Genomic DNA, 9,741 nt, shown 5'->3' with positions numbered 1-9,741 from the left:
GATATTATAAAAACTTTACAATAGATGAGAACATTTATACATTGAATTAATCTACATATCTTTTCTTATATGTGTCAAATTTTATTAGGGTGGTGGAGAAGGATCATTAAAGCCGTCTCGTAAGATTTTGCATGCAATATAATAAATTGTTTGTAATTTTTGTTCACGTGAATTGAATTACTTACAATCAATCGAATTCTACAGAATGCCCACACGCATGTGGAATTCGCTGCTCAAAAACACATCATCGTGGAAATTGTTTGGATACGTGCATCAGTTGCTGTCGAGCGTGCTTATGTGTACCTTCCGGATTCGTTGGACACAAAGATGAATGCCCTTGCTATAGGGATCGTAAAACACATGAAGGTAAACCTAAATGCCCATAACAACATTTAGGGCATTTAGGTTTATTGTATAGATGTGATTTACACCATATATATTTACTAATATATGTGTAGCAAGTTAAAACTGGGATTTTAAATCATAAATTGAAAACTCCGTCTCAAATTAATAGTCTTAGTTTGACTGTATTTTTTGACTTGAATTTTAAATAACGTTTTTTATATATAATACTTAATAAAAGTTATATCAAATGAAAACACACATAAAACTTAATTTATTCATATAAATTTTGTCATGTACAGAGTATTATATAAAAAGTCAAAGTTAAAAAAAGTCAAAGCTAAACTATTAATTTAGGATGAACGATATCTTTCGACATACTTTACATTGTACAAAATTCAACTTTAATATGAAACTTAATGTTTTATTGTTGATTTTTAAGGTTCTTTTGGATTCCTATTGATAGAAAGCCTTTATATATTATTTATATTTAGATATTAAATATTTATATTTATATTTTTGTTAAAATAATAGAGAAGTGGATAATAAAATCGAGTTGAAAGAGTATCATATCTATATATTAATTACCATGAGCTTTTACTGTTCATAGAGGTATTTTTGTCTTTTTACTTCCTTTATTTACATATTTCTGTTTTTGCCACTACTATTAGACTCCCCTACCACCAGTGGCGAATCTAGGAATGGTATTCACTGGTGTTATCAGTGGCGAAATCATGAATTTTTTTTACCAGGGCAATTTTTTTTTTAAACGTTCACATTCACTACAAAGTTTTTGGGTAATAGACTTTTGGTTGTCGCAAAATATGAAGACTAATGAGCAAAATATGGAGTCTTTTAGCAAAATATTGAAACTTTTGAGTAAAATATAGAGGTTTTGGGTAAAATATGTGGTCTTTTGAGACAAAATATGAAGTATTTTGAGGCGTAATATGATGACTTATGTGTTAAAATATAAAAATTTAGAATTTTAAGTCTGAAAATTTCAAAGTAAATATTAAATGAAAATTTTGAAAGTCTTTTAAAGTAAAAGATATACTCGTATGATTTTTGTTATTCAAAAAGCTTACAAACACCAAATTATACTACTATATGAAAATAGGTTAAGGAAATTCAAAAAATTAAATTAAAGTAAATATTAGTAAATGAAAACAAGTTTCAGTTTCCAAGAAGTACATAAAAAACATCACCTGCTTGTACTATACACTATACCAACTTACTTGTACTAAGAGTATACCACTTTTCTCTCTCTAATTCACCCTTATTCTCTTTTAACCTTCATCTCTTTTTCTTCTACCCGCAACTTTTCCATTCTTCCATTTTTTTTAAAGGCTCCATGAGACGACCCGTTCTAATCCATAAGGACGAATACAATAACATATGGTTACATTGTTAGGTATTTGACCTCTATATGATACATTTTACAAACATTGCATTCGTTTCTAAAAGACAACATTTCATTACATCGAAAGTTGACAAGTATGCATACCCTTTCATAATATATCCAAACTATAGATGACTTAATATGTCATTTACTTAATAATTATCTTTATTGAACTCAACGACTTGAATGCAACGTCCTTTGAAATATGTCATGTATGACTCCAAGTATTATCTTTAAAATGAGCAAATGCACAGCAGAAGATTTCTTTCAAACCTGAGAATAAACATGTTTTCAAGTGTCAACCAAAAGGTTGGTGAGTTCATTAGTTTATCATAATCGATTATTTCCATAATTTTAATAGACTACAAGATTTTTATTTCCATTTCTCATAAACATCATCTCATATCAGGCATTTCGCAAAAACTGCATAGAGATAAAAATCATTCATATGGTGAACACCTGGTAATCGACATTAACAAAACGCGTCTAGAATATCTCCATCATTCTGGGACTCTCATCGGACATGATAAAATCGAAGTACTAAAGCATCCGTAACCCGGATGGGGTTTGTTAGGCCCAATAGATCTATCTTTAGGATTCGCGTCAATTAGGGTTTCTGTTCCCTAATTCTTAGATTACCAGACTAAAAAGGGTGATATTCGATAATCCAACTATAGAATGTAGTTTCGATTACTTGTGTCTATTTCGTAAAACATTTATAAAAGCAGCGCATGTATTCTCAGTCCCAAAAATATATATTGCAAAAGCATTTAAAAATGGAGCAAATGAAACTCACAATACTGTATTTCGTAGTAAAAAAACATATGACATCATTGAACAGGTGTAAGGTTGGCCTCGAATTCACAAACCTATATTAAGTGTGTGTGTGTGTGTGTGTGTGTGTGTATATATATATATATATATATATATATATATATATATATATATATATATATATATATATATGTTGGTCAATATATGTCTAACAATTTAGGTCAAGTCATAGTGTATCACAATCCTAATGCTCGAGACTGATATGCAAAAGTCAACAAAAGTCATCTTGACCCAAAATGACTTCCAAAATCTATACATGTTTATTATATAACTTAAATATAGTCATTATATATATTTAAATATATTTATCAGATTTTATTAAAGTAAATAATACAAGTCATCTATTAATAAATAAAAATTTATATTAAAATTTATATATGAGAAATATATTCTTTTATATATCTCAAATAAAATTTATAAAGCTCAGTTAATATCATAAAAATATAGTGGTATGTATTATTATATTGCGTGTGATAAAAATATCTTTGTATCACATAGTTATTTGATAAAATAATATTGATAATAATAATAATGAGTAAAGGTTGTATTATTTTGTAATAATAATATTAATAATTATTATTCTACTAATAATAATAAAAACAATATTTATATTTACTAATAATGATATTATAATGAAATGATAATTCTGATTATGATAATTTTAATAATAACAATACTTTTTAATATTAACTGTAATAAAAATATTTTATATAAAAATAATAATTCTATTCAAAATGATAATTATAATAATACTAAAATGATAATAATAATGATATTTTATAATAACAATGATATTTCTATTAAAAATGATAATTTTAATAAAAATGATAGTTTTAATATTAATGATACTTTTAATAATAATAATAATAATAATGATAAAAATAATGAAAACGATATTTTTATCTAATTCAATATCTTACAATATTTTAATTTCATCATGATACTTATACTCATTATTTCCTAAATCGATTTGTTTAATAGCTTTTAGTCATCTTTTATATCGCATTTATAATAGTGATAATAATAATAATCATAATAATTAGATGATACTATTATTAGTTTTTAATGATAATGATACTAATAATAATAATTATAATAATACTAATGATAATACTAATAATTATTATAATGATAATAATAATAATAATAATAATAATAATAATAATAATAATTTTAATGATAATACGTATATTGATAATGATAACGATAATAATAATAATAGTTATTAGATAATAATAATAACGATAATCATAACGACGATAGTAATAATAATAATCATTTTAATAATAATAGTACTAAAATTAATAATAATTCAGTTGACCATATCTTTTAATCCGTTCATCGAAACCATAAGCTTTCTAAATGAAAAGTTATTAATTTTTCGCCAGCTTTCCAACGACATGCATATCATATACATTATCTTAGTAGCATATGTATTAAATTCATGATTTATCATAAACTATTTAAGGACGAAACTAAGCATACAAACATGCATAATCATATATACTCGAGCACTAGTCAGGGATACACTATTAATATATAAAAGATAAGATATGAATGCTCACGTATCAATATTGAGATTCAATATTGTAGGAAAGTACGTAGAAGAAACGGAGATGATAAACACTAGGTTAACCTCACGAGCTATACCCCCGAACAATACCCATAACTTCCATAGCTATAACCCATAATTTCATTAGCTCTATCCCGTTTGAAAACTTATTTTGAAATTGCCTGAACATAACTCCGTCGTAGTATTTTATGTATACTAATAATATCTTGAAATAATACTGAGTAAATATATATATGTAAATCGATTGAGAGAGTTTAGAGAAATATATTTTCAAGTTTTTATGAAATAATGAAACCTATTGAATTCTATTTATAATAGATTTTTGAATTATTAAAGTGAATTATTAAAGTATGAATAATTAAAGTAAATTATTAAAGTATGAATTATTAAAGTGTGAATTATTAAAGTGAATTATTAAAATATGAATTATTAAAGTATGAATTACTAAAGTGAATTATTAAAGTTAAAGTAAAGTAAAAGCAAAGTAAAAGTAAAGTAAAGGTAAAGTTAACGTATAGTAAAAGTATAAAACTATGTACGTATAATACGCGTATAAATATATATAATATTAATTTAAATCGTTATATATATTTAATAAAATAAAATATAACTAATGTTATCTTTATCATAATGGTTAAGAAATGAGTTGTCAAAAGTGGTTCTAGATATTTATAAAAGTTATATACGTTTTAATAGTAAAGTTCTTTTTAAACTGAAAACGTTTTTGTATGTTTAAAACTAAATCAAATAAATATGATAATTTTGTTTTCCAAAACTAAATATATTTAAGAATCATTTTGTTAAAAAGTTAAAATAATGAAAATCGTTATATCATAAAACGTTTGAGAAAAGTATAATTATATATATTCATAATAGGTTTCAAGTTTTTAAATTACAGTCTGTTGGTGAAGCATGGGATAAAGTCCAAAGGTTAAATAAACATATGAAATCATCTTAACAAAAAATGTCGAGTTACTTAACTTGTCGATATCCAACATCTAAGTTATTTACACTCCACGTTCTTACATTCACATTAAATAAAATGAAAGTTAACATAGTTATCTTATCAAGGTCACGAGAAAAATATTATAAAACATGAAATGAAAATTAAACAGGAATTTCCACTAACCCTTGTCTAGTTCCCGTTAATTGACACATTTGTTCTTACTTGTAAATCACTTTACCAATTATTCCGAATACTGTTAAAAAGAATAGATTTCTTAATTCTCAGTGGACCTTACAACAGAGACCCGTAATCATATCACAATATATCTGATAATTCAATCATTTGATATTATCTTATAATCTCGTCGATAATTATAATAAACTTATATTGAAACAAATACGTTCATGTAAAGTATTATACATATAATACTTTGTTAACGTTTTCAATTAATATAACCATATATTATATATACATATCTATACACATAAATGTTCGTGAATCGTCGAGCACGGTCAAAGGGTAATTGATTACATGAATGTAGTTCCAAAATTTTGAGATTCAACTTTACAAACTTTGCTTATCGTATCGGAAACATATAAAGATTAAGTTTAAATTTGGTCGGAAATTTCCGGGTTATCACACTCCATTCTTCCATTTTATATTTTGACAAAGAAACTCAAACTCGTAATTGCTTCCCTTCCAGTCTTGATGGTCGCCCATGTGGTTCACCCAGAGCCGCTCACTGGTGTGAAATGTCCCGTTCTTATTGATTAAAAATGTTCCATATTAATTGATTTCGTTGCGAGGTTTTGACCTCTATATGAGACGTTTTTCAAAGACTGCATTCATTTTAAAACAAACCATAACCTTTATTTCATCAATAAAGGTTTAAAAAGCTTTACGTAGATTATCAAATAATGATAATCTAAAATATCCTGTTTACACACGACCATTACATAATGGTTTACAATACAAATATGTTACAACAAAATAAGTTTCTTGAATGCAGTTTTTACACAATATCATACAAGCATGGACTCCAAATCTCGTCCTTATTTAAGTATGCGACAGCGGAAGCTCTTAATAATCACCTGAGAATAAACATGCTTAAAACGTCAACAAAAATGTTGGTGAGTTATAGGTTTAACCTATATATATCAAATCATAATAATAGACCACAAGATTTCATATTTCAATACACATCCCATACATAGAGATAAAAATCATTCATATGGTGAACACCTGGTAACCGACATTAACAAGATGCATATATAAGAATATCCCCATCATTCCGGGACACCCTTCAGATATGATATAAATTTCGAAGTACTAAAGCATCCGGTACTTTGGATGGGGTTTGTTAGGCCCAATAGATCTATCTTTAGGATTCGCGTCAATTAGGGTGTCTGTTCCCTAATTCTTAGATTACCAGACTTAATAAAAAGGGGCATATTCGATTTCGATAATTCAACCATAGAATGTAGTTTCACGTACTTGTGTCTATTTTGTAAATCATTTATAAAACCTGCATGTATCCTCATCCCAAAAATATTAGATTTTAAAAGTGGGACTATAACTCACTTTCACAGATTTTTACTTCGTCGGGAAGTAAGACTTGGCCACTGGTTGATTCACGAACCTATAACAATATATACATATATATCAAAGTATGTTCAAAATATATTTACAACACTTTTAATATATTTTGATGTTTTAATTTTATTAAGTCAGCTGTCCTCGTTAGTAACCTACAACTAGTTGTCCACAGTTAGATGTACAGAAATAAATCGATAAATATTATCTTGAATCAATCCACGACCCAGTGTATACGTATCTCAGTATTGATCACAACTCAAACTATATATATTTTGGAATCAACCTCAACCCTGTATAGCTAACTCCAACATTCACATATAGAGTGTCTATGGTTGTTCCGAAATATATATAGATGTGTTGACATGATAGGTCGAAACATTGTATACGTGTCTATGGTATCTCAAGATTACATAATATACAATACAAGTTGATTAAGTTATGGTTGGAATAGATTTGTTACCAATTTTCACGTAGCTAAAATGAGAAAAATTATCTAATCTTGTTTTACCCATAATTTCTTCATTTTAAATCCGTTTTGAGTGAATCAAATTGCTATGGTTTCATATTGAACTCTATTTTATGAATATAAACAGAGAAAGTATAGGTTTATAGTCATAAAAATAAGTTACAAGTCATTTTTGTAAAGGTAGTCATTTCAGTCGAAAGAACGACGTCTAGATGACCATTTTAGAAAACATACTTCCACTTTGAGTTTAACCATAATTTTTGGATATAGTTTCATGTTCATAATAACAATCATTTTCTCAGAATAACAACTTTTAAATCAAAGTTTATCATAGTTTTTAATTAACTAACCCAAAACAGCCCGCGTGTTACTACGACGGCGTAAATCCGATTTTACGGTGTTTTTCGTGTTTCCAGGTTTTAAATCATTAAGTTAGCATATCATATAGATATTGAACATGTTTTTAGTTGATTTTAAAAGTCAAGTTAGAAGGATTAACTTTTGTTTGCGAACAAGTTTAGAATTAACTAAACTATGTTCTAGTGATTACAAGTTTAAACCTTCGAATAAGATAGCTTTATATGTATGAATCGAATGATGTTATGAACATCATTACTACCTTAAGTTCCTTGGATAAACCTACTGGAAAAGAGAAAAATGGATCTAGCTTCAACGGATCCTTGGATGGATCGAAGTTCTTGAAGCAGAATCATGACACGAAAACAAGTTCAAGTAAGATCATCACTTGAAATAAGATTGTTATAGTTATAGAAATTGAACCAAAGTTTGAATATGATTATTACCTTGTATTAGAATGATAACCTACTGTAAAAAACAAAGATTTCTTGAGGTTGGATGATCACCTTACAAGATTGGAAGTGAGCTAGCAAACTTGAAAGTATTCTTGATTTTATGTAACTAGAACTTGTAGAATATATGAAGAACACTTAGAACTTGAAGATAGAACTTGAGAGAGATCAATTAGATGAAGAAAATTGAAGAATGAAAGTGTTTGTAGGTGTTTTTGGTCGTTGGTGTATGGATTAGATATAAAGGATATGTAATTTTGTTTTCATGTAAATAAGTCATGAATGATTACTCATATTTTTGTAATTTTATGAGATATTTCATGCTAGTTGCCAAATGATGGTTCCCACATGTGTTAGGTGACTCACATGGGCTGCTAAGATCTGATCATTGGAGTGTATATACCAATAGTACATACATCTAAAAGCTGTGTATTGTACGAGTACGAATACGGGTGCATACGAGCAGAATTGTTGATGAAACTGAACGAGGATGTAATTGTAAGCATTTTTGTTAAGTAGAAGTATTTTGATAAGTGTATTGAAGTCTTTCAAAAGTGTATAGATACATATTAAAACACTACATGTATATACATTTTAACTGAGTCGTTAAGTCATCGTTAGTCGTTACATGTAAGTGTTGTTTTGAAACCTTTAGGTTAACGATCTTGTTAAATGTTGTTAACCCAATGTTTATAATATCAAATGAGATTTTAAATTATTATATTATCATGATATTATCATGATATTATCATGTATGAATATCTCTTAATATGATATATATACATTAAATGTCTTTACAACGATAATCGTTACATATATGTCTCGTTTAAAAATCATTAAGTTAGTAGTCTTGTTTTTACATATGTAGTTCATTGTTAATATACTTAATGATATGTTTACTTATCATAGTATCATGTTAACTATATATATATCCATATATATGTCATCATATAGTTTTTACAAGTTTTAACGTTCGTGAATCACCGGTCAACTTGGGTGGTCAATTGTCTATATGAAACATATTTCAATTAATCAAGTCTTAACAAGTTTGATTGCTTAACATGTTGGAAACATTTAATCATGTAAATATCAATCTCAATTAATATATATAAACATGGAAAAGTTCTGGTCACTACAGTACCTACCCGTTAAATAAATTTCGTCCCGAAATTTTAAGCTGTTGAAGGTGTTGACGAATCTTCTGGAAATAGATGCGGGTATTTCTTCTTCATCTGATCTTCACGCTCCCAGGTGAACTCGGGTCCTCTACGAGCATTCCATCGAACCTTAACAATTGGTTTCTTGTTTTGCTTAAGTCTTTTAACCCCACGATCCATTATTTCGACGGGTTCTTCGATGAATTGAAGTTTTTCGTTGATTTGGATTTCATCTAACGGAATAGTGAGATCTTCTTTAGCAAAACATTTCTTCAAATTCGAGACGTGAAAAGTGTTATGTACAGCCGCGAGTTGTTGAGGTAACTTAAGTCGGTAAGCTACTGGTCCGACACGATCAATAATCTTGAATGGTCCAATATACCTTGGATTTAATTTCCCTCGTTTACCAAATCGAACAACGCCTTTTCAAGGTGCAACTTTAAGCATGACCATCTCTCCAATTTCAAATTCTATATATTTTCTTTTAATGTCAGCGTAGCTCTTTTGTCGACTTTGGGCGGTTTTCAACCGTTGTTGAATTTGGATGATCTTCTCGGTAGTTTCTTGTATAATCTCCGGACCCGTAATCTGTCTATCCTCCACTTCACTCCAACAA

Source organism: Rutidosis leptorrhynchoides, chromosome 1 (assembly GCF_046630445.1).
Source record: "Rutidosis leptorrhynchoides isolate AG116_Rl617_1_P2 chromosome 1, CSIRO_AGI_Rlap_v1, whole genome shotgun sequence".
Taxonomy (NCBI): Eukaryota; Viridiplantae; Streptophyta; class Magnoliopsida; order Asterales; family Asteraceae; genus Rutidosis; species Rutidosis leptorrhynchoides.
This window is presented reverse-complemented; position numbering follows the sequence as displayed.